The sequence below is a fragment of the Centropristis striata genome, chromosome 16, assembly GCF_030273125.1.
Source record: "Centropristis striata isolate RG_2023a ecotype Rhode Island chromosome 16, C.striata_1.0, whole genome shotgun sequence".
Lineage (NCBI taxonomy): Eukaryota > Metazoa > Chordata > Actinopteri > Perciformes > Serranidae > Centropristis > Centropristis striata.
In genome coordinates, this window is record NC_081532.1 from 7,406,644 (window position 1) to 7,430,700 (window position 24,057).

Sequence of the window (24,057 nt, forward strand, 5' to 3'; positions counted from 1 at the left end):
TCATTGTATCAGTCTGACGTTGTGATTAAAAGATGCACTTCATTGAGAGAACAGATTTCTCTTCATTCACTCAGTCAGATCTAGTATTCTGATGATCCATCAGGGGGCGAGGCTGCTAATCATCCAGCCATAAACATGCACACAATGTAAGATAAGATATGCTGATGATGAAGGTGCTTTATGCAGATGTTCGGGACCGTCACGCCCCTTTCTCAGCATTTTGATTGTGACTCTGCCTGCTGTAGTCGCAGCAGACCGGTGACACAGCGCAACGTGCTGAGGTGCCCTCGGCAAAGTGTAAACCATAACTAAATGATATGATTAAGAATAAGAAAAGGGTAAAAAGTCATCCAGCGAGGCAGATAACTGCATGACAGGATACGCTATAAGTGGATGAAGAGAGAGGAGAAAGCCTTTCCGTGCCTTTCATCCTCCAGAGATTCACATTGACAACTCTTCCTTTTGACGTCTTCATCAGAATTTCTCCTTACATCCAACAAACAAGGACAAAATTTTCACACTTTAAAGGGATCAGAGGCTCTGAAGGACAAAACAAAGCTGTCACGTCTCCCACGAACAGTCCGGCTCCTTCTGAAACCTCTTCCAACCGAGACATGATACTAATTAACCTGTTTGTGTTCGGAGGCAGCTTATCAACTTCTTAAATCAAATACAGTCCGCAGTTAATCATCATTAGTAGCTAAGTGCATTAATTGCTGTGGGCGACTTGCTTCATTATCATTAGTACTAGCCAGAGCCACGCTGATCTGAAGCCAAGTGTGCTGGAAAACCCAGCTGTGGTGAGACGGAGTGGCCGTGCCCCAGTCAGTGATAACAGTTTGTCATTTAGTAAAGGCCGGTGAGGGAGCGACACACACACTCAGATAAATAGATGCACAAATAGGAACAGATGAAGGCAAACCACATGAAATATACAGGTTCATAAGCACAGATACGTACAAATAAAGATGAATGAATGCAAACTAAGAAGAACTCAGGCTGCCACTACCGTCATTTTTCATGAATCTGTTAATTATTTTTGATTAATTCATTATTTTGGTCATTCAATATATTGTACATAGGGGATGTGATTCAGAGATTGGAGCACTTCACTGGCTTGAGTTGACATGAAATTATCCCAGTTGACTGAGAAAGTTTAACAACCAAAAACATCTAGTTCTTTGTCAAAAAATAGTTGAATGTAAAGCCTGTGTATATGGAAACTTTTCAAAGGATTTTAACTACAACTCCCAGGGTGCATTTTGGAAAGAAACATCAGACGTTGAGCTTAATTCACTCGAGGATACAGAATCAATTTTGCACACTTCAGAAACTATGGCGCCATGTTTGTTCACAAATTCAACCATTCTGCCACTTTCCTCTGACAGGCTTCCAGTTCCAAACTGACTTTCTTAGAAACTATGTTGAAATCGTCAAAACTGGTTGTCATAACATTAACTTATATCATCTGAGACAGTCCTATTTTAAGTAACAAAAAAAAAAAAAAAAAAGGGGAACAACAACACTGCCAAAATTCAGGGAAGAAGGAAAAAATATCAGAAAGTAAACACATTGAATTTGTTTGTTTAAGCTATATTATGCAGGATTTTCTAAAGCTTCAAAAACTAGTGTACAGAGCACCGAGAAACGTAAATAAAACGAGGCCAAACGCTTGTTCCAAAACAAGAGCGAGTCCAGAGTTTGCCTTCCCTTTTGTTGAGCAGGAGTAGAGGCCACATGTTTACAAACAGTAAGTGGTAATTCCTGCATATTATAACTTTAATTTTCTATTCAAGTCAATAAACTAATAGATTTCAGCTTGACAGAAAAGCAACACACATGCAAATACAACCAGATGCAAATTTGCAAATACAAAAAAATTGCAATTCACATGTAAGCTATTTATAAAGGAACACACACACACACACACACACACACACACACACACAAACAGAAGTGTTTTCAAAAGCAGACTCACAGCAGCGATTGCGCTCACAATCCAGAAGGTTGTCATTCTGCCAGCAGTACAATTGCGATAGGGAAGATTAACCAAAGGGATGTAATTGGAGGGGTGGAGGTGTGTGTCTGTGTGTGTGTGTGAGTGTGTGGAGGGGTAGGGTGGGGTGTCTGTGTTTAACCGTTGTCATCATCAGCGTGTTCTCCTGCGCTCGGCCGAATCAGATCTGTCTCGTTACAAAAGAGTGAGTCCTTCTCTGGCTCTCTCTCCCTCACACACACACGGCCCGGCTCTGAGTCACAGCGTCAGTACAGCCGCTAATGTACGCCTTCTCTCTCCACAGCTCATTAAGACAGAATCATCATTTGACTTATCAGGGCTATTCTGGTTTGCCGAGGCTGGAGGTGGATCTGGGCCTTCGCCTGGAGCGGCATGTGTGGATGAGTGGAGGGAGGGAAAAAAGGCGGACAGAAGAAGGAAGATTCTGGTGGATGCAGAGAGGAGGTAAAGGGGAGATGGCTGAATAGATTTATGGAGCGATAGAGGGATAGAAAAAAGGTGTGATGAAGGATTGGTGGAGGAGAGAAGGATGGCAAAAGGAATAAGTGGAGGAAGTAGAGATGGAATATGGAAGAGGTATAAATAGAATAGAACAAGGGATGGAGAAATAAAACGTGTGGTACTGTAAATACACCTGATTCGAATTATGTCACACCATTGAATAGATGCTATAATAGAAGTGGGTTAAAAGGGGCCTCGAGTAGGTTCAGAAGGCTGTTATCTGTTAAATCCTGCTATATTTAGGTTCAGAAGGTACATCAACCTATTAAGTGCTTCTAAATGAAAACTTATTGTGAGGTGCTGACCTCTAGTGGCCATAGTAATTATTACAGGAGCGAAGGAGGAAGTGAAGTAGTATAATGAGCGACAAGGAGGAAGGGTGGGATGGTGGATGGCTCCTCAAACACAGCACTTCACCCCAGAGACTCATATTTGCATCCTGTGTAAAACTAAGTAATGAATAGAAACTTTTTAAATAAAATCTATATCATGTAAGGGTCATTTTTGTATCATGTAATTGACCTGAAATGCGCAAAGTGAGATATTTACTACAAACCACAATTTTCTTTTACTGAATCTAACCATGCAAGACTTTTTAGATTTAGGATTTTTGTCTAAATTTGATAGGATAGATACAGATTGATGTCACCAGAGAGGAGGTGACATGCAGCAAAATGCAACAGGTAGGAATCGAGCTGCAGCAAAGACTAGGCTACCATGCACATAACCATGTTGTTTTTTTCTTCTCTTAAATCTGACCTTATAGTCAGTGGTGGAATGTACCTAATGACATTTACTCAAGTACTGTACTTAAGTACAATTTTGAAGTACCGGTACACATAAGTAACTTTATACTTCTACTTTACTGCATTTTAGAGGCTGCCAGCTTTAGTTACTAGCTAAATTTCAGGTCAAGATTTAACATGAACAAATGTGTTCGATTTAAAATAATTGCACATGTTTATAGGGATCTAAATACTTCTTCCACTGCTGCTTGTAATTCATTTTTTTCTGACCGTAACCACATATTTTGGCAGCTAAATTTAACACCACTGCAACCAGCCATTTGATGGTGTGATTATGACATTTTGCTCATCTAGTAGGTGGAGCAGACTCCTTCTAACCCGTATGTATGAGGCTGATGACAACTGATAACAGCAATTTGAGGGGCTGATAAAATTTGAAACAAGTGGTAGATAGAAGGAAGAAGGGAAGGACAGAGATGCAGTGATCGATGAGTGGTTATTGGATGGATGGACGGAGGAACAGGTGGATGGATGGATGGATGGATGGATGGATGGATGGATGGATGGATGAATGGATGAATGGATTGACTGATAGGTTTAAGATGTGCAGAAGAATGGAGAATCTGGTAGATGCACGAAAGGTGAATGGATAAATTGGTGAATGGATTTATGGAGGGATGGAGGAATGGAAGCGGGCTGATGGAGGGATCGTTTAAGAAAGGAGAGGATTAATGAAGGAGAAGGCTGGCAGGATGAATGAATGATGCATTGGTGAATGGATTTATGGATTGGTAAAGGAATGGACTGAGGAAGGGATGGCGAGCAGCAAGAATATAGGAGGGATATTAAAGAAAGCATGGGATGTGGAGAGATGAAGAGGTGTAGCGATGATAAATGGATATATGGGAGGATAGAAGAATAGCAACATGGATGGATGATTGATTGAGCGATGGGAGGATGCAGGGATTGGTGGAGGTAGGAGAGGATGAATTGAAGGGATGGAGGAATAATGAGATGGTTGAAGGAAAGAGTTTGAGTTATGGAGCATACAGTGCAGGACAAGCACACACACACACACACACACACACACACACAACCAAAGCATGGATGGAATATGGCAGAAGAGGAATCAACAAATTGATGGACAGGAGGAAACTGGTGGGACTGGAAGAATGGACGAGTTGATAAAGCAAAGAAGGAACTGACTCAGAGTCTTTCACACCGGGCTGTGACGAGAATGACATGACGATGCAAAACACAAGCCTACAAATATTTTGCATCAAAACTTTTCATACCAGCAGTGACGCAGGTTTGCAAGGCTTGTTCAATTAAGCAAAGAAGTCCTGCACACTGTCTGTACAGCTGCAATTAAAGGATCCTGTAATAACTGGATGTGTGAATTTGAGTTTCTTCTGATACATTTTTCTGCATGTCTAGGGCTTTTATTGTGAAAGGTAAGAAAAGAAGGAGTGAATGCACTGCCTTTGTCAAGATTGTACTTTGCCATCTTGGTTCAGATGTGTAATGTTTGCCCTCTGTGTAAAAATACTTATACTGTCCTGAAAAAATATATATTGATGTACGAATTAATCTCAACCCTGGTGTGTTAAGGCCCGGGTGAATAGACTCAAAGGGGACATATTATGGTCATTTTCTGGTTCATACTTCTAATTTGGAAACATCATTCTTCAATGTTCAAAAAAACATTATTTTCTTACTGTCTCGTTTTAGTGCATGTCTCTTTAGGCTCCCATACAGAAAAAGCCCAGTCTGCTCTGATTGGTCAGTGTTTCCATCTCCTCTGCATCTGCGCTTCTGGTCTCTCTGCGCCATCATTGCAGCTGGGGAATGACCATTGGGGCATTATAGTCACACTCTTTCTATATAAAGTATAATACAGGCATGGTTTCTGAATGCATTTCTCTGTGGATTAAGTGTTTTGATACTTTTATAATATTTATAAAGCAACTGAAGAACTGCTTTATAATCAAAAAAGGACATGAAAATCTTACTTCTTTTTTTATTTTATTTTTTTTTACAATATGGGACATTTAAGAGTGGATTGACATGATGAAAGTGCCAGTCTGACTCTCTCTAAAGTGCTTAAAATTCATCCTGAGGGGGACATGAATGTCTGTATCAAATTTCATGGCATTCATCCAAAAGTGGTTGTGACATTTCAATAAAAGCCAAAAAGGTCAGCCTGTTAGTGGAGTTCGAGGGAAAAGTCAGGGGATCCCTAAAGTCTCCTGGAATCATACTGTCGGGACCATGAAGATCTGTGCAAACTTTCATGTCAATCCATCCAATAGTCACTGAGATATGTTACTTGGAGATGCCATCTAAGGAGCCACTGCACTTGCATGGCTTAAAGGAAGGAGTGAATGGCTGAGAAGACAAGAGGATGGATGTGTGGAGAGATGAAGGTGCAGAAACTTTGCGGGATGAGTCATGTCTCTCTGTTTTCTGCAACTGTTGAATCATGGAGCTTCATGACAAAGACATAATCTACTGTACTGAGGATGACTCATCACTCTTCAGAAGGTGTATGCACACAAATGCATGTGCGAGGATATTTATACCAATACAGTACATCCACCTACAGACATATCAGCGCACAGAGTTTGAGTGAAAACACGCTGCAGACAATCAGAGTGTTTCCTGCTGCTCGGAGTGATCTGTTAAATAATAATAATAACGGCTCAGGATTGCAGCTGAGCGGCCACGTCGCCGGTCTGCACCGCTACTCAACTCGCACCAAACACACACTGTCGGAGAGACGCAAGATGACAAAGACGGATGCCTCAGCTGCCTTTATTATCTTTCAATATGCAGGCTGTGTAACGCGTCCATCATCTTGTTATGCTGTATCCATGTTTCTGACGGCACGGAATCGGAGGGAGTCAAAATGTTGAGTACACGCCATACTTCATCTTCTGAGGCAGCGCTGCCAGACTGAATGAACTGATAATTTAACTGAATGCTGGATGATTTCACTCGAGCATCCTGATGGAGGTCTTTCACGGATGAAAAGTCATGTTTTTAATCTTGCCGAGCTAATTAAAGCCGCTACGTGTAGCATTTTGACATCAATAAATCTTTAACACATTCGTCTTGAGATATTAGGGTGATTACTGTAAACAAATACGATCATTGCCAAGAAAATTGGCAGCTTCTACCCGTCACAACACTGTATTTTTATATTGTGAGCCAACGAGTTGAGTCTCGCCTGAAATTTAGTAGTTTGTTTTACAGCACAAAGCAGGAAAACGTCACTGTTTCTTCCAGAACAAAAAGAGCTAAAGCTTCTTACATTTTTATTGGTAGTTAAGTGCCTTAAAAATTACAATATGATGTTTCATAACATTACAGAGAGAGCTGTTAACTTTCTGAACCCTATGCAGTTTCAGGACATCTTTTGCTCCTGTCACATCTTACTCACTGTGTCCTTATTTTTCAGTGCACCTCTATGTAAACAGCACAGTCATGGCTGTCAGAGTAAAAATTTTTTTTTTTTTTAACAGAGTTAAAAAGCCCTACATCATAAAAAAATGTTGAATTTCATTTTTCTAGAATAATTATTTACAGCCTCTCTTGTCCTCTCCTCTCTGATCTGTGTAAACAGCCTACAGGTGTGCAGAGGAGCGCAACATTTGATGTTATTCACAGAATCTTGTTGAACCTAAAGTTAACATTGACATTATAAATTGATTGAGACATTCCTATTGAATAGAAGAGAAATGGAACAATAGGTCACTGAAATTGTACGCATTTTACTTAGTACATTGTCGGGAAGGTTGTGTTGTATACACCATGTGATTGGTAAAAAAAAACGGAAAAGAAAACGGAAATGCGTGTGATTCTGTTCTGCGATGTCATGCTGTTCGAGGAACCCTGTCTTGTAACTCAAAAGATTAAAAAAAAAAAAAAAAAAAAAAGACACAGAAGAAGAAATAAAGTTGCCCCCCCAAAATTGAAATGATTAAGCTGTCAGTTCTCTGTCATGTCAACACTAGGAGTGAAATATAACCACTTTAATTTTGGTTACAATTTTTAACGAGACATGAAAAAGGTATTTTTTAAATGAAATATCACTATTTTAAGTTTAGATTTGAATATTTTTCCTGACAGAAGTATTCGTTCCAGATGATTAATTCAAGAACCATTGGAAAATATGAAAAGTATGTGATAATTTATCTTTTTAATGTTTCTGGCTATGGTAAATGTTGTAATTTTAGTGATATTTTAGAATAAAAAAATTCCTTTCCAACTTGGTGGGTGGTGCGGTTTACATTATTAAACCACATATTGCACATCTCTTTTCTATCAGAACTGTTCTGGAGCTGTTCTCTCTCAGCTTTGGCCTCCACCTTAAAACATTATTTTGTTGGTTTGGGAACTAAACTTACGGGTACTTAAGTGTTTATTTGAAAATATTGGTCCTACTCTCATGTCTGTCTATTAACTATGAAACCACAGCCGGTTAGCTTAGCTTGGCGCTAGCATTAAAAACTGGGGTAAACGGCTAGCAACGAAGTCCCTTTTTTGCTTTTATTTCCCCACATACCGTCGTCCTAAACTTTAGAGTTGCTTGTAGGTAGATTGTGTTACTTTTGGAAAAAGAATCAAGCTAGGTGTTTTCCCCTATTTCCAGTCTTTATGCTAAACTAAGCTAATTGGATTCATGCAGTTCTGCAGTTTTACAGAACAGATAGGCTATGTAACTAGCTATTTGTAGAAATGTAATTCAGCATACTGTTCCTTTAAGAAGCACAAGTGAAAATAAAACGTAGCAACATAAATCAATTCACTATAAGCATCCATATTTGTATCTCTGATGACGGCTGGTTGGGAAGCCTACAAACCCCAGACAGCCTGCCTCTGGACGCACTAGAGACACTCCTAATCGGCCCATATGCTGCATCTCACATGGGACAGTGTCTCACATTAACAAGAGTCTGGTTCCTCTCAGTATCCCTGCCCAATTCTCTGGTGGTTGTTCCTCTCCAGCCTTTTGTTTCACTCTGAATCTCTCCCTTTATCCTTACACAGCCTTTTGTCTCATTTCTTTATCTCCCGTCTTTAATTCCCTTTCTCTGTACCGCACTCTCTCCCGTATCTTTCTATTTCCCCATTTATCACTGGGTTCCTGTTTCATTCCCTGGTGTAAGTCTGTCTTTCACCTTGTTTTCTGTCATTTCTCTGCTGTCAATTATTCATGACAGGTATAAAATGCCCCTAAACACTTAGTGGTCAAATTGAATGTTTCCTGTCCTTGAACTGAAAAAGGTTGAAGGTCTGGTGGTCCAATACAGCTTACCTTAGGTAGAGCAGCCAACAAATTTACTTTTTTATCAGAAAATAGCAAAAAAAGGACACATTTTTTCAGTGAACAAGGTTATGTGGCACGGTAATGTCTTTTTTTTTTTTTTACAAAAAATATAGCTAACAACCTCACAACACAAAAAGAAAAAAAAAAACATTAAGCCAGTAGCCGTCTATATGGTGAAATCTTAAAAGATGTCTCAGTAATTAAAACAGGATGTCCCTAAACTACTCAAACTCAATTTACAGCCTGGGGGCCAAATCTGGTCTGGGACAGGGTGCCAGTTGGTCCCCAGACCAATTTTTAAAAATGCAGATGGCCCAAAAAGCATTATTTATTATAATCTATTCTTATTTATTTTATCTGATAAATATTATTAATGGGGCTGCACATTTAATTTAATTTAATTTAATTGACTATAAAGATTGCAGGAGGTGCTGTATTTAAGGGAATATATATGTGTCTGACTTAAATATTGTGATGCTTACAAGTCATTTAATTTAATTTAATTTATCCTTTATTTATATCTCAAAAGAACAAATAACAGACAGACTACCATTGGAAATCATGGAAAACGTTAAAGTCAGTTAGGCCTACAGTCAAAAGCAGAGTAATTGGTCATCATAGTAAACTGGCCCATAGAAACAATTGGAAAATGTTGTAAGATGTTCCAGGTAGATGCAGCAGAAATACTGAAAGCACTTTTTCGAAATTAAGTATATGTCGGGGGAACATTGAGCATGAAGCAATCACTTGAGCGTGTACGATAATGACTATGTGACCAGTTTAATAAAGTGCTGAGGTAAAAAGGAACCAATGCACATCTCGTTTTACTCTCGTCATATTCTACATTAATCTTTTTTGCAGCCCTAATTATTAATTTTTGTTTCTAACTCGCCCCTGGCCTCCTGTCATTTGGCAAACAAATTGAGCATACCTGCCCTGAACTATGAACTAGAATCTACAATAACCAGTGACATACCGCCATTACTGTATTCTGTTGGTCCAGAAGAGTTTTACAATGTGCACAACCACTCTGCATTGTTTCTCTCCAAAAATTTTAAATGACTCAGATTCACAATTAAGTGGTAGAAAGGAACCACATTAGTTTCTTCAGCGTGATCGATTTTCTGGGGTGAAATTTGACTCCAAGTAATTCAACTAATTTAAAGGAAAACTGTGAGCTGATTATATGTTGCAATGGAGTTAAAAATGATTGAGGTAAATACCTCCCCACTGCCACCTTTTCCACATCTCTTTCAGTCTTTCACAAGATTCCCTCCCCTGTTCTCTCTGCCTCCATGTTCCTCTGCTGTTTTCATGCATCTCTCCCTCCCTGCTTCTCTGTGTCTGCCTGCCTTTCTCTCTTTCTCTCTCCTCCTTTCCCAGATTCGTCCAGTCCAGATGTCACACTGTGCTGTGTGGATCAAGTGGCGACGAGCTCCCTCTACTTGTTAACAGTCTGTTTATTCTGCAGCCATATCAGCCTCGCTGCCGTGTCAGCAGCAGGCAATTACAGAGCAGATTACCAACCCTGATAATGTCATCAGACCAGGCCTTACACACACACACACACACAAACACACACACACACACACACACACACACACACACACACACACACACACACACACACACAAACAAATAAAGACACATTTATACAGTTCACAAGTTCACCGCTTACTCACCAACATGTAAAGGATATCACACTTACTCACAAATATTCGTATAGTGGTGGAAGGAAACCAAGAACTGAAGATTTTACAGTCAAAATTTGTGAGTTGTTTATAAAATATGAGGCAATATTCTGGATTAACATCTGAAATTTAGGATTTCACTTTAAATTGACAAAATACTGACTTTCATTCTGGAATTTCCACAGTTTGACAGCGTCACATCCAACTCTTAATTAATTGTTGTTGTTGTGTTTACCATAATGAGGACCACTCGCAAACTTCTTGATCAGGTTAAAACAATTAATAAACAATTTAGGTCTCTGATGTGTCTTTTAATATATATATATATATATATATATATATATATATATATATATATATATATATGTACTTAAAAATCCCTGATTATCCCACATTACCCAACGGCATGCGATGATCAATCTATTACCCACATCTGTCCAGGGTCTGGCCCTTTCCCACCATGACTGCACATTACACACATTAATGCATCAATAACTATTCAATATTATAATACATATTTTATTCTGAAACATGCCATTCTGCATAATGAGAACTTCTTACTTCAATCATATTTTGATGTTAATCCATTTGATCTTTTACTGCTAAAATAAAGTGTACTTAAATTAAGTCAAATATCTGACTACTTCCACTATCCAATATCTTTAAAAAAAAAAAAAAAAAAAACTGATTTCCATCTTCACCCTGAAGTCCTTATTTTAAGTGACAACTGTAGGTTGGTAAAAATGTCCTTATTTGAGCTACAGTTTTGCTATATTTGCTTCCCTGTATATCTTCTTATATTTTAAAATGCAGACACGCAGTTAAACACTCCAGCTGGGGGGTTCTCTCTCTGGATAAGTTGTGCTGGACTGGACCGCCTCCCGGTTGCTCAGTGTGATGTATTGTGGCCACTGTGCTGACATCATTGATGTAACCCTGAGCACTGATTAACAGCCCTGCCCGGCCGAGGGCGCACAGACAGATCCACGGCCGCCTCCGAGTCGTCTCTCTACAGAGGTGAAGCCCCAAGGATCCTTTCTGAAGCCCTCACTATCCACTTATCATACGCAACATTAATAACTTCAACATTATTATCCATTTTCCACAGAGGACTGCAGTGGAAGTTACTTTTTTTTGTTAATACTTTCATGTCTTACCCTTGGGGCAGGAGACAGCCTGCGTATGAATATTTTATCATGTGTATTTAAAGAATTTTGTTCCTAAATGGGACATCCTCCAGAATGGCTGTTACCACAAAATTAAAACAAATGATTAAGCAATGTAAGTCTTTTGTTGACACAATAATAACCACTCTCAAGACTTAACCGTCTGCGGTTTATTCTGGAATTACTGAACGATGACCTTCATGGTGCTGTCCTCTAAAAAAGGAAGCAAAAACAAGGACATAAACTCATTCATTCCTCCTTTTACCCGCTTATTGCAGTCATATGGATGGATTATGAGACAACAAGCCCCTGGCACAGACATGTAAAAGCCCTCAACCCTTCCAACTTAGGAGCAAAACACTCAGATTGAAATAGATACAAAATGACTTATTTTGCTTCCTGCCACATGAGATCCACACTGACACTCCTCTGCACAAATATTATACTAAATATAACAGGAAACCATCAGAGACAGCCTTAAGCAGAGTGACTCTGCTCTTCTCTCTTATATTTCTGTACTAATATTACTGTAGCACCAGCTGTGAGATGAAGGAAACAGTGTCTACAGCTACAGTGCTAGCAGCTAGCAGTTACAGTAGTGCTTGGAGCTAAATGCTAACATCAATATGCTAACATGATGTTTAGCAGGTCAATTGTTTTTCACCATGTTCACTACTGGCAGGGAGTCAAGGCGGTCCAGGATCAGACCCCTGGTGCTTTGGTTTGCGCTAGCTGAATTGGAGACAGGGCAGTGCAATTGTCTGGCTTTGGCTCTGTTTTTCTTTAAATAGATTTGATGTCACTCATTGACTACAATCGTAAAAAAAACTCCTTCTACCTCCGTGGACACTGAAATGAAGCAACTGAATTTGATATATACATTCAGTACATTTACATGACACTTGAAAAAAAACCCAGACTTATTGCCTTAATCTGACTATAACTGGACAACTGAAGTGCATGTAAACATAATGTTGCAGTTCTCCAACTCCGATTGGGAAATCCAGATAATGCGATTGGAATAGGATTTTCGCCAGCATGTATGACAAGACAACACATGTGCGCATGCTCCACCCCCCACCCCCCGCGCTGCCGTATGACCCCAGAACAAAAACATTCAAGAAAGCCGGTCACAGTATCCAGTCACATTAGCCGATCGCATTATCCGCTCGCAGTAGCAGGTCACATTAGCCGCTCGCAGTAGCTGGTCACATTAGCCGATCACATTAGTTATTATCAGTAGCAACGGCACAAAGTGTTGAACTGAGGTCAACTGGAGGTCAACTGAAACGACTCATATCGCCACCCAGTGTTGAGGAGGAGGACATGTTCCCGTCAGTTATTACATTTTCTCAGTTGCATGTAAACTGGGACAGAAGTCTGATAAGACGCCAAAATCGTTTTTTAAGCATAGCTCGATTAAACTGTGCATGTAAACGAACTGATTGATTTAGGCATCAAGAAACTGATTAAAAATCTCTTTAAAATATCGTAATACTAAAAGAAATTGTTCCCCCCCCCATCCCTATTAGTGGCAGAGTCCGCCACTCATGTGTTGGATTCAAATTTGGGAAATGAGGCATGCATGCAATCCAATGTAATTTAAAATGTGACCAGGTCTCTACTTTTAACTAAGCTCTGTGACTTTCCAACAGAAACAGTCACTTCCAACTGAGGCTTTGGCCTGTGCCCAGTGGTCCCTTTCAGTCATCCACCCATGGTTGATCCCAGCAACACAGACAAACAACCACAAACACTCCCATTCACACATCTGAGGCGACGTCTAGGCCACCTGGAAACAAACTATTCTGGTAAGAATAAATCAGACCGTCACAGGGAGCTGTCCGGCATGAAAGAGATGGACTCTCGCTGCTGTGAGAAAAATGCAAAGCACCTGACTTGCCCTTCCTCAGAGCGCTAGATGTGGCGGTGTGGAACGAAGTTGTTCTCGGGGGGGGGTTTGAGAAGGTCATTACTGACATCGACATTAATGAGAGCCCACATCGAAGGTGAGTGCCCCTGCTGGCCCTCACCTGTGCTTTAAGACAGGCCTGACACTGTGGTGTGCCACCAGCATGGCAGGTAGCAGTGCGGCTCATCCATATCTCCGTGCTGAGAACAGCCCCCACACACCTCTCAGGAACAATTACTGCTCTTCCAGCTCCTCATCACAGATGGTGAGGGCTTTCAGAGCAACTCCCCCCACTCTCCCTCCTCTCCTCTATCTGTGGCTCATTGTCTCTTTGGTTGACTGTGTCTGTCTCTCTCCACCCCTCTGTCTTTTTTTATGCTCAGACTATTTCTGTCGCGCCCTCCTCCCTCGGTCTCTACAGCCTTCCTCCTCCTTTCCCCACTTTTCTTCTCTGCCTCTCCCGGCTCCAAATTCAACAGTTCAATTTAAATCCATTACACCTAAGCCCCTGACACAGTGTGGCATCCATGGTAACCGTTACTAGACAACAATCTCGCTATGACTCTGCATCCGCGTCGAGGGCCACCGACGGCAGGGTAGATGCACTGAAGGCACGCGGGGCGTTGACGTAAACGCTTGTGTCATTTGCTAAGTGACGGGTCCCGTCCTTCAACCGCGACCCCAATCTGGGACAGAAAGAGATCGCAACATAAATCACATCAGGCCGACGGAATGAAACACATTTGTTTAAAAGCAGCATCGTGGCGATTTGGAGCAGAGGGATGAATGTAATTTGATAACAATACGCCAACCTTCTATTGCCATTCCCTGTGCACGGCTGCCCCTGTAACCCTCCTATCAGCTGAAAACACGAGCATGATGCTGAGGAAATGGATAAGAATGCAGCAGCAGCAGCATAGACGGCTGAAGTAGCCCTACTTCATGGCTCTGTCCTTGAAGAAAGAGTAAAGACACAGTAAATCACCAACACGTCGTCTCACATCCTACACTAACTACTGTACAACACCACAGTAATCACAGCAGAGAAAGTTAGCTGTGACCTCCACACTTTGGAGGCGGTGCTGTAAGTATACACTGCAGTCCCACCATTGTCTTGATTCATGGAAAGTTGGGCAAACAATGTACATAAAGATAAAGATGCACAACGACGTTATAATCACAATCAGGGATAATTAAAGGGACCGTTCATGCAGAGCTTCCCACAATAACACTGCATCACTGAATTACCATTTAATTGCATGTTGATACAATCAATGCTGCTTTGACAGTTAGCTCGGCGCTAGCGAAGGGGGAAAAGCATCCTCCACTTCTTCTCTGTAGTAGAATGACATTGCAAAACAATACATCTGCCTTTTGATAACTATTCTCGCAAAACTATTGCTGCCAATGCAACACACATACTCATGCTGAGTTTACAAGCTATCTGAAGAAAAGTTAAATCCCATTTTTATATATATTTTGCAATTACATGGCAAAATCCGCCATTCCTGTGCTGGATTCAAATAGCCTTCACATTCAAACATGATTCACAGGAAATGAAACCAGCATAACAATTATGTCACCCATCTTAGAGGTATAATATGTATCATTGTTGGTTGAAATAGGCTGAAGAAAGCAGCAGTGGCCGAGCAAAGTTGACAGTGAATGAAGAGAGGGAGTGGCCTTGGAGAGAAATAACATTATATTTATTGATTATTTTTTGATTGCTACAAGTTCTGCACAGCTTCATTCTGCCCTCAAGCGTCATTATCAGGCGCTGAGGGGCGGGACATAGTGTCAATATTTGACAACCTGGGGACGGGCTGCCCACCCTGCACACTGTTGTTAGCTGTGGGTTACACACTGCACGTGTGGCCCAAAAGCTCCTTGCTGATGCCAGAAAATGTCATTCAAGCAGCAAAATAAGGAGAAAATAGTTAGTTTTGACTCTTTGTTTCAGTCTTTTTTTTTTGTTGAAAATTCCTGCATATTATACCTTTAAAGTTCACTCTCTTAAATTCCTATCAGAGCTGTATTAAGTTTTTGCTTATGCTAATAATGGAACTACTTCTGCTGCTCATAAAAGTGATTAGGTGATGAAACACCAAAGTGACTTTTCTTTCAAAGAGTCCATAAAAATGCAATGCATTTGTGAGTTAGTGCCAGTGGCAATCATTCATCAAAAGTACGTCCACAAGACAGCAACATTTAAAATGTCTGCATTTTTCGTCTGCAGATCGGTTTTGAATAATGGGTATATGACTTTAACTTGAGTGTGTCCTGCTATTGTGCAGAAAACTGTATGAAATCAGACCACAGTTATTAATGCGTGAGGGAAAAGGGGCGATTGTTGACTGACTTCCTTATTAAAATGTACTGTACTGTAAACAGATATACCAGTTTCTCCTCTGGGACCTAAACTTTCTGTTATCGCCAAATCAACCAGAACTTAATATAAGGATTACAACTTTAATAACTCAATTTCCAAACTTTTAAATGACTATTTTTCAATCAAACAAAGTCCAGTAATGTAGAAAGTGCATTAACACTTCATAACCTTCATTATCATGTCACACCCTGCCTCTGACATTCCTCCTCGTGACCCCAGAAAGAAGTGGAGCTTTAATGAAGTCGGGGTCTGCGAATGCATGAATAGCGCTGGGCTCCCATTTGAATTAAATCTATTCATCCGTGCCAGTGTGATTTCTCTGTGGTACTGAGGCAACCGAAGGCCCTCTGAGTCGTGACATTTGTGCCATGGCTGGTGGAGCAGGCGGGGAGGTGAACACCCATCTGCCTATATCCCTGACCACCAATTCCAAATCCAGTGCATTACGTAGGCTTTGACTGGACGGAGAAAGATAAGAGGTGAAAGAAAAGCATGGAGTGAAAGTCAGATGTGCTTGTTGCAAGGTGTGCAGATATTTACATGTGTTCCCTTGTATATTTTGCAATGAAACACATGAGCAAACACTCATTTTCACAGACAAACCTGCATCCATATCTCAGACTCGCTGACTGAATCCTGCAGGTCACCTGTGACACACAGCCCTCAGGGCACATTTTATGATTACATAATAATCTTTACTTAAATCCATTTCTTGCATTGGGAATAGAATCAGTGTCACACCACTCTAATTTTCGGAAGTCTCTTGACATATTAAGGTAATCCCGCTCAGATTTCAGTATTAATTGTGTCATCTGTATTCAAAGAGGGCCTTGTGCACTTTTAAAATAAGCCGAGGACGAACCTGGAGACTTTACTGACAACAGAGAGGGGATTTAACAGATTTTAGACTGGGAGCCAAACTGCCAACCCCCCACCAGGACTGACGCAAGTTCACGAGGCAGGTGTGCAACGTGCAGCTCAGATCCCCAGCAATTAAGACGAGACAAAATCGTGCATCAGAGATGTTTTCAGAGCTTGATCTCAAATGTCAGGGTAGTGATTTAGAAAAAGATTTCACACAAAGCACTGAATTGTATTTCCATCAGTGCTAATTGGCTCAATTTGAAGAACTCTTTATGCCTTGCACCCAAGTGTATTACCTTCTGTGTCAGTGCTGTGAGATATTTTGCATTCAAAAAAGCTACAAAATCTAAAGTAAGAAGCAGCTAAAGACTCCATTCACACCTCAGACCTTCATATGTTCCAAATGATGGCTCATAATCATTTCATTGAAGGTTGCTCATGTTATTTCATATCTGGAGTCAAATCTGACACCAATTTGAACCAAGATAATGAATAAAAGACACGCTGTGGGACAATGATGAGAGACATTCAGTTTTCTGCCTGCAGCCACCTCTAATTTATTTAAAACTTAATTTTATGGTATGTGCTTCTGTTTTGACTCAACTGAGATGTCTGCACAAAACACTGATCAAGTGTGATAACTTGCGTTTGTCTTTCTTTATTGTTTTATCTCTTGTTCTCTCTGCTAATGGCAGCTCAGCCAAAAGCTACAGAATATGTGAATATTATGGCTAAAAGAAATTATTTGATCTTTTTGAGAAACATATTTATACTCTGAGACTTAGATAACAAGGCCAATACAAATCTGTTTGTATGCTGAATGTGAAGTTACCACCAACAGCCGATTAGCTTCTCTTCTCTTCTGTTATCTTAGCTTATCTTAGCTTAGCTTAGCACAGATACTTGCAGGAAGTGACTGCTCCTGGCTTTGAAATAGTCCCACACATGACCCCTGTCAAAACAACAACTTACTTTCTGTAAAAATAAAAAAAACGAGACATAATGTGTTAAGTAACTTTAGAGGTGGTGGTGGACGGACTTTGCTGTTTTCCTGTTTCCAGCCGTTGTGCTAAGCTAACCGGCTGTAGCTTCATTATTAACTGTACAGCAAATATAAAGCCACAGCCAACAGCAGGTTAGCTTAGCAATGGCACTGAACATGAATATTTCACTAGATGAAAGGAAAATAATGTTTATTTTTTTGGGGAAGTATACTTCTTCACTTTGTTGCTGAAGGTTAGATAAGTGGATACGTTTCTCGGATAAGAGTACTATCAATCTTCCCATTTAACTGTCTATAAGAAAGTGAGGAAGTGCATGTATTCAGTATAAAATGTCAAACTATTGCTTTTAAAGGGACAGTTCATCCAAAATTTAAAACAAATGTTTTTTAAACTATTAAACTGAAAACATGATACCATGTAGAAGAGTTTTGATATTGTTGTTTGGGGATGTCAAGAAGATTTTCACTACACAATCACCATGGAATTCACTATCATGATATTATGGCGCAATCTAAAGAAATTGAATTTATGATGCATTTGTTCACTACTGATATATCAGTAGCACCTGGGGGGAAATTTATATGCACACATCTTCTGAAGACTTCAAAGTCAATCCACTGTCTCCATCCATCCACCATCCATTTCTTTCTGCTCTTCCTAAACTCAGCTGTGGTTATGAAGCCGATCGAGATCTTGGGGTCGCGTCCCTGAATCGTCTGCCAACAGGTGGCGAGGCTGCGGCTCCTATGGGGAACGACAGCTGTTCCCCATCGCTCACACACCGAGCTTTCACCGCTTCTGCCGCCCAGTTGCCGAAACAAGGGCAAAGCTCGGCAAGCCTCTGGAAAACTGATGGTAGAAGCACCAGGAGACTGCGAAAACGGCAGGTATTAGCAGATTAGTGGCTCCAGTGTGTCATTAGCTGAGGTAATAATGAGTTGCTTTGTGGGAGGTTCTGTTGCATAATGATGCATGTGATGGCATAATCCCTCATTAACGAGGACTATACTGAATAAAATTTAATTGAGACCCACGTAAAATGTGTCATTTGATAACCAAATGACATATAATCCACAGATCTTCAGATTTTTTACTCTCCGCGTGTCCTTGTGAAGACTGCAGCTGATCACTCTCTGCATGTCTGTTCACATGGTGGAAATAGTCACTCGACATACCTTTCCCAGGGGACGCGGAGTAACAGATGTGTCCTTACATGCTGGTATTGCTGTGGGAGGTTCCACTGTACAATCATGCAAATGGTAGTGTAATCCACCCCGCACACACACTTACACAGCACAGAGGATGCTACAGCAAAGGTCTTATTTTTTAATCAGAGTCAGAACTAAAAAACACAAAAAAGGAGGGACAGAGGTGGACAGCAGACATTGTCCTCCAGACCACCTGTCCTGTCCTCCAGACAAACTGACTGAGGTCAAAATGATGCTGAACAAACTAATTCACTGTCTGTTGTGTTGTGCTGATTTACTGGCTCAACATTTCTGCAAGATGATTCATTTTACAAGCAGTAATTTCTCCTGCTGTGAGTTAATTGAGGTAAAGTTGAATAATGATTTCAAAGCTACCTCGTGCTAAATACTAACCTTCGTCGTGTCTGGAGTTGTTTTAATTATTATGAAAATAAACAACCATGACTTCTCTTACAATGGAATAATCAGCAAGTTTCAACCACGTCTGTCTTCATCAAACTAGACATTTTAACTCTGAAATAACTCTGCCACTGAAGATTAACATTATTGATTTATCTACGGATTATTTTCTAGATTACTCAATTAACTGTTAATAGTTCAAATGTCCATCTCCATTGACCATGGAACGCATTTGACTAGGGGTCATCATTTCAAATCATGCATTGACACAGACATGAGCCTACTGAGGGAGTATGTCACCAAAACATTTAAGAGGAATCTTTAAATGATTTAAGAGGAATCTTTAAATGATTTTTCAAATGTGACAGTTATCACAACACCCCTAAATTCAACACATAATTGTTTATGCACGAATATATAAATACATGCATACACGCATACAACCTATACAATAGCCGTTTTTCAATTGAAGTCAAAGTGAATTTTGAAAATTCTGAAATGTCGCATTAAAGACAATTGGAATTAGGGACGTCTTCATCAACTGGTTTAGAGCAAATAAGATTTCTAAGATTTATCCTTCATTAATCCCACAATGGGGAAATTCAACCTCTGCATTTAACCCATCCTTGTTTTGTTTTTCAGTAAATGGTAGAAGAAGTAGAGAAAACAACAACAAAAAAGAGGTTCGTAATCGGACAATTTTGGCCACCCACAAGAGAAAATGGAAAGTCTTCAGGAAACTTATGATTGTTCTTTTGTGTCAGAGCAGAAACAGCTGATCAGTCATGTGAGTTAAATTATGTAAGTTCGCTACATCAGATCTTATTGGGGAAAAGCATTTCCATCTCCCGTCATTTACAATTTTTCGGAAAAGACAAAAAACATCTGAAGCTAGCATAAAAATGTTCATGTTTATTTTAGAAAGTTTTAACAAAGTTTTTGTTTCCATTAAGCTTCATATGACGATTGACACATACAGTACACATATTAATTCAAATGTGCTCACATTAAAAACTAATACTCAAACCTACTGTGTGTGTGATAGTAACATTTAACTCTTAAAAATCTTGCAACCAACAATCCAACTGCTGTACTTTTCCTGTTTGAGTCATTGTTATAAATTCAATATTTTTACAGCCTTCCTCCCATTTCAATTTTTTTGGGTATTAAATAATTTTATTTGATCTCTTATTCTTATGTTAACTTGATGTTTACCAATAACAGTTTATCCTTAACACTGACTAATACTTTTTAAACTTTCTAAACCTTTTAAACCCATTATAATACGTACTTCACTCACTCATTTTTCAAATGATCAAAAGCATCATAAACAATTCATTGATTCTGCTAAATTCCTATATGATGTTGAACTGTGTTTTCTCCTGTTTGCTTCACATACAGTGCACACTAGCTCGTTCCTGGCTTACAGATAGATCGCCAAAACCATCAGCAGCTTCACTGTGACCTACTGGCACATCCACTGGGAGATCCCCAGTGCCATCTGTAATGGCTGGTGGGGCTGGCGATAAGGAAATGGAGTCTTTATCTCAGCCCAATTAGGCAGCTAATTGATTCAATATCAGTCATTTAGAGTTCCTCCAGGCCCGGGATTGAGCACTTCAGCCCTTTGAACAGACGTGGGATCCCCGGAGGAGAGAGTGTGTTCGACCCCACGACGCCTGGAGATTATAATCTGAGTGCAAAGACCCTAATGAGTTAAAAAACAATTACATCAGAGATAAATCTGGCTAGAAATTTTAAACCACTGATGGCCACAGAGCTTTGTTGCCTGGTGACATGAACAAACCTATAGGGGTGGGCAATATAATGACATAGTCTGTACTGTTCAGCTGTGCACTGAGGTAGCTTTTTCTAAATCAACCAATTATTTTTTTAAGTCTATAAAATGTCTAAAATTTGTTAAAAAGGTAGGAGTTTTTGCTTAAAGAATTAATGAAGCAATTGCTTGATTATCAAAATAATTGCCAATTTCGCTAACCAATCAACAATACTATAGAAACATTGGATTCAGGGGATTTTTGTATCATTATGATGACATCTGTTAATTTCTTTAGATAATTAAATCACTTAATTATCTTAACGTAGATATTTCCATCATTTGAATTACCAGGAAATTAATGGTTTTATTTTGTGTGTTCTAATATTTTCTTACAATTTCCTTGGTAAAAGGAAAAAGAAATCTATAGTTTTCTAGACAAAGTTCTGAGACAACAAAGTGATTGAAGATTGAAAGAGGCATTCAGAAACGTCTATGCATGACAGATTAACTAAATCAGTCATTAAAAGTGAAAAAACATGGAATGATTGTCTGGGACATAAGATGATTTTAATATATATTTAATATTTTATGTCTATTCAGAAACTAAGAAACTTTCTGCACTCCTCAGCAACACTGTGAAGCCATGATTGATTCTGCTGAGACAGTCATGTGACAAATATTCCATGAAAATCAGACAGAACTGCTGGCTGTTTACACAGAGCAGAGAGGAGAGGACAGGAGAGGCTGGGAATAGAGGTTGTAAAAATGTAATGCAATATGTACAGCATGTGGAGACCAATTTCTTTTCCAATATTCATGACACTGGTGGCCACTTGGAAATATATTGTAAAACTACAGTTTATTCCATTTTTTTATCTGAATAATTCAACTTGCGTGTAAAAAAAAAAGAAAGAAAATGATGTCATCATAACTGTTATACTACACAAAAGACATTTTTGAGTTGTTTCATATTCTCACCATGGTTGTACTGATTCCATAGAGGTGCATGACTCATATATATAAAACAGTGAAGCACAAGGCCACAGTGTACTCACTGTGGGCCTTGTGTAAATGTAAAAAGAGCAAAAAATGTCCTGAAACGGCTTGTTGGGGTTCAGAGGATTAAATGCTTCTGACTGCAAATACTGATAAATGTGATTCATTAAGATTATTTATTACAAAGCATGTAATCCATTAGATTTTTTTAAACCACTTAACAGCCCTAACTTTTGCAGAGCATTAAGTCACAGTGAAGTTGACCTTTGACCTTTCGGATATAAAAATGTCATCACTTCATCATGTCATCCTATTAGACATTTGTGTGAAATCCTGTCATAATTAATTTATGACCATTGAGTTAAGGCCAAAAAACGTAGTTTGTGAGGTCACAGTCACCTTTAACCTCCTTAATCAGGGATGGACAACTTAAATGCTGGAGGGGGCCATCATTTTTCATCACCACTACCACAGGGCCACATTTAGGACCGTGCACTTAACCAGATATGATGAAACTGCAATTTTAAATATGTTTACAGTGCAGTAACTTAACATATTTCATATTCAAATGCATGTATAACAGTATAAAATGTAAAAAATACAAAAGGTTTGAAGCAAATAAAAAATAACCACTTACTGTGATTTCTTTTTTTTTCAGTGCAAGAACAGCAGACCAACATTAATTGCAAGAAGTAATTTTGTGCATTTTTACACTGCACTTTTACGATTTCATGCTCAAATGCATGTAGTTGTACTGAGGGCCACTTCAAGTGAGGGTGCGGGCCGTATGTGGCCCCCGGGCTTGCCACTAACTAGCAGAATTTTTAACAGTTTAAGTTCTTGAGATGAGATATTGATGCTGTAGTGGTACTACTTACAGTGTTGGATGTGGCCTTTCATTCCCCATGTTGCTAATCCTACACTGCCTCTAGCTCTCCATTTCACTGTTCTGAAGAAGCAAATAACACTTTCCCTTGACACAGAGACAACGCTGAAAGGAAGAGATTCATTTGAGGTCAAATTCAGGTTGACTGCTAACAAAGGGATGATAAGCTTGACTTTTAAAGCAACACAAAGGGCAGGTTCATGAAACTCACTGAGTCATAGAGATTTATGCAGCCCGTGACCCCGGCAAAAGGGAATGTAATGAGCTCGAAGTTCAGACGTGGTGTGCTCCTGGTCCATCACGGTGGAGAAGGCAGACATTATTCATCAGCTGAGGAGTTGGAGGAGGTCGTGTGGAGGCTCCAGTGAAACCTCAAGTGGTTACTTCAGGTTTCATGTGGTTGTGATTGTAAACCAAGCTGCTTCTTTAAAATGTAATATATATTTAATGCTGCAATATTGAGGTGTTACATGTAAAGCCCTCCTCCTATACACACGCACATACTCTTGCAACATAAACAAGAAGAGGGGCTTAACAAAATCCCATCTAGATAAAGCCATCATATTGGAAAGTCAGTGTAATTTCATCTCAACAGCAGCAGTCAGTGATGGAAGATCGTCCTCAAGTGCAGCAGTTACAAAAAGTTTAAAGTTTTGATCCAATACAATAAAGCTCTGCCCACTTACAATCCTCATAAGCCGTGTTTCCATTAAAGTGGAAGCAGTTTTGAAAATGTTGCATTAAAGAAAATGCGAACTAGGGACGTTTCTATCAACTGGTTTAATAAACAAAGCTGCATAAACATACTTTGGTCAGAAGATGGCAGTGTAATGTACTGCTGTAGGCTAATCCGTCTGTAAACAGGAGAAGAAGAAGTAGAAGAAGTAGAGTTTGCTAATCGGACAACTTTGATCAACCTGCAAGAGAAAATGAAGAGACTTCTTCGGGAATTGGTTTCAATTGGGCAACTTATAATTGTTCTTAAATGACAGCTCAGTCAGGCAGTGAGTTAAATGTTCGTTCCGTCAATATATTCGAAAAAAGTGTGTCCATGTCCTGTGTAGGGCATTTTTTTTTTTTTGTTCGAAAAAGAAAAACACCTCAATCGAGCGTAAAAACTATAGCATTTTTGAAAGTTTACTGAATTTTGGTTTCCATCAAGCTTT

The 24,057-nt window shown here is 39.6% G+C and overlaps 1 protein-coding gene across 1 annotated transcript in view; it reads right to left on the bottom strand.

Moving 5' to 3' along the window:
- slc8a3 (solute carrier family 8 member 3) overlaps positions 1–24,057 on the bottom strand; it is a 133,390-nt gene that overhangs the window by 15,355 nt on the left and 93,978 nt on the right. The gene's annotated exons all lie outside the window — the stretch shown is intronic.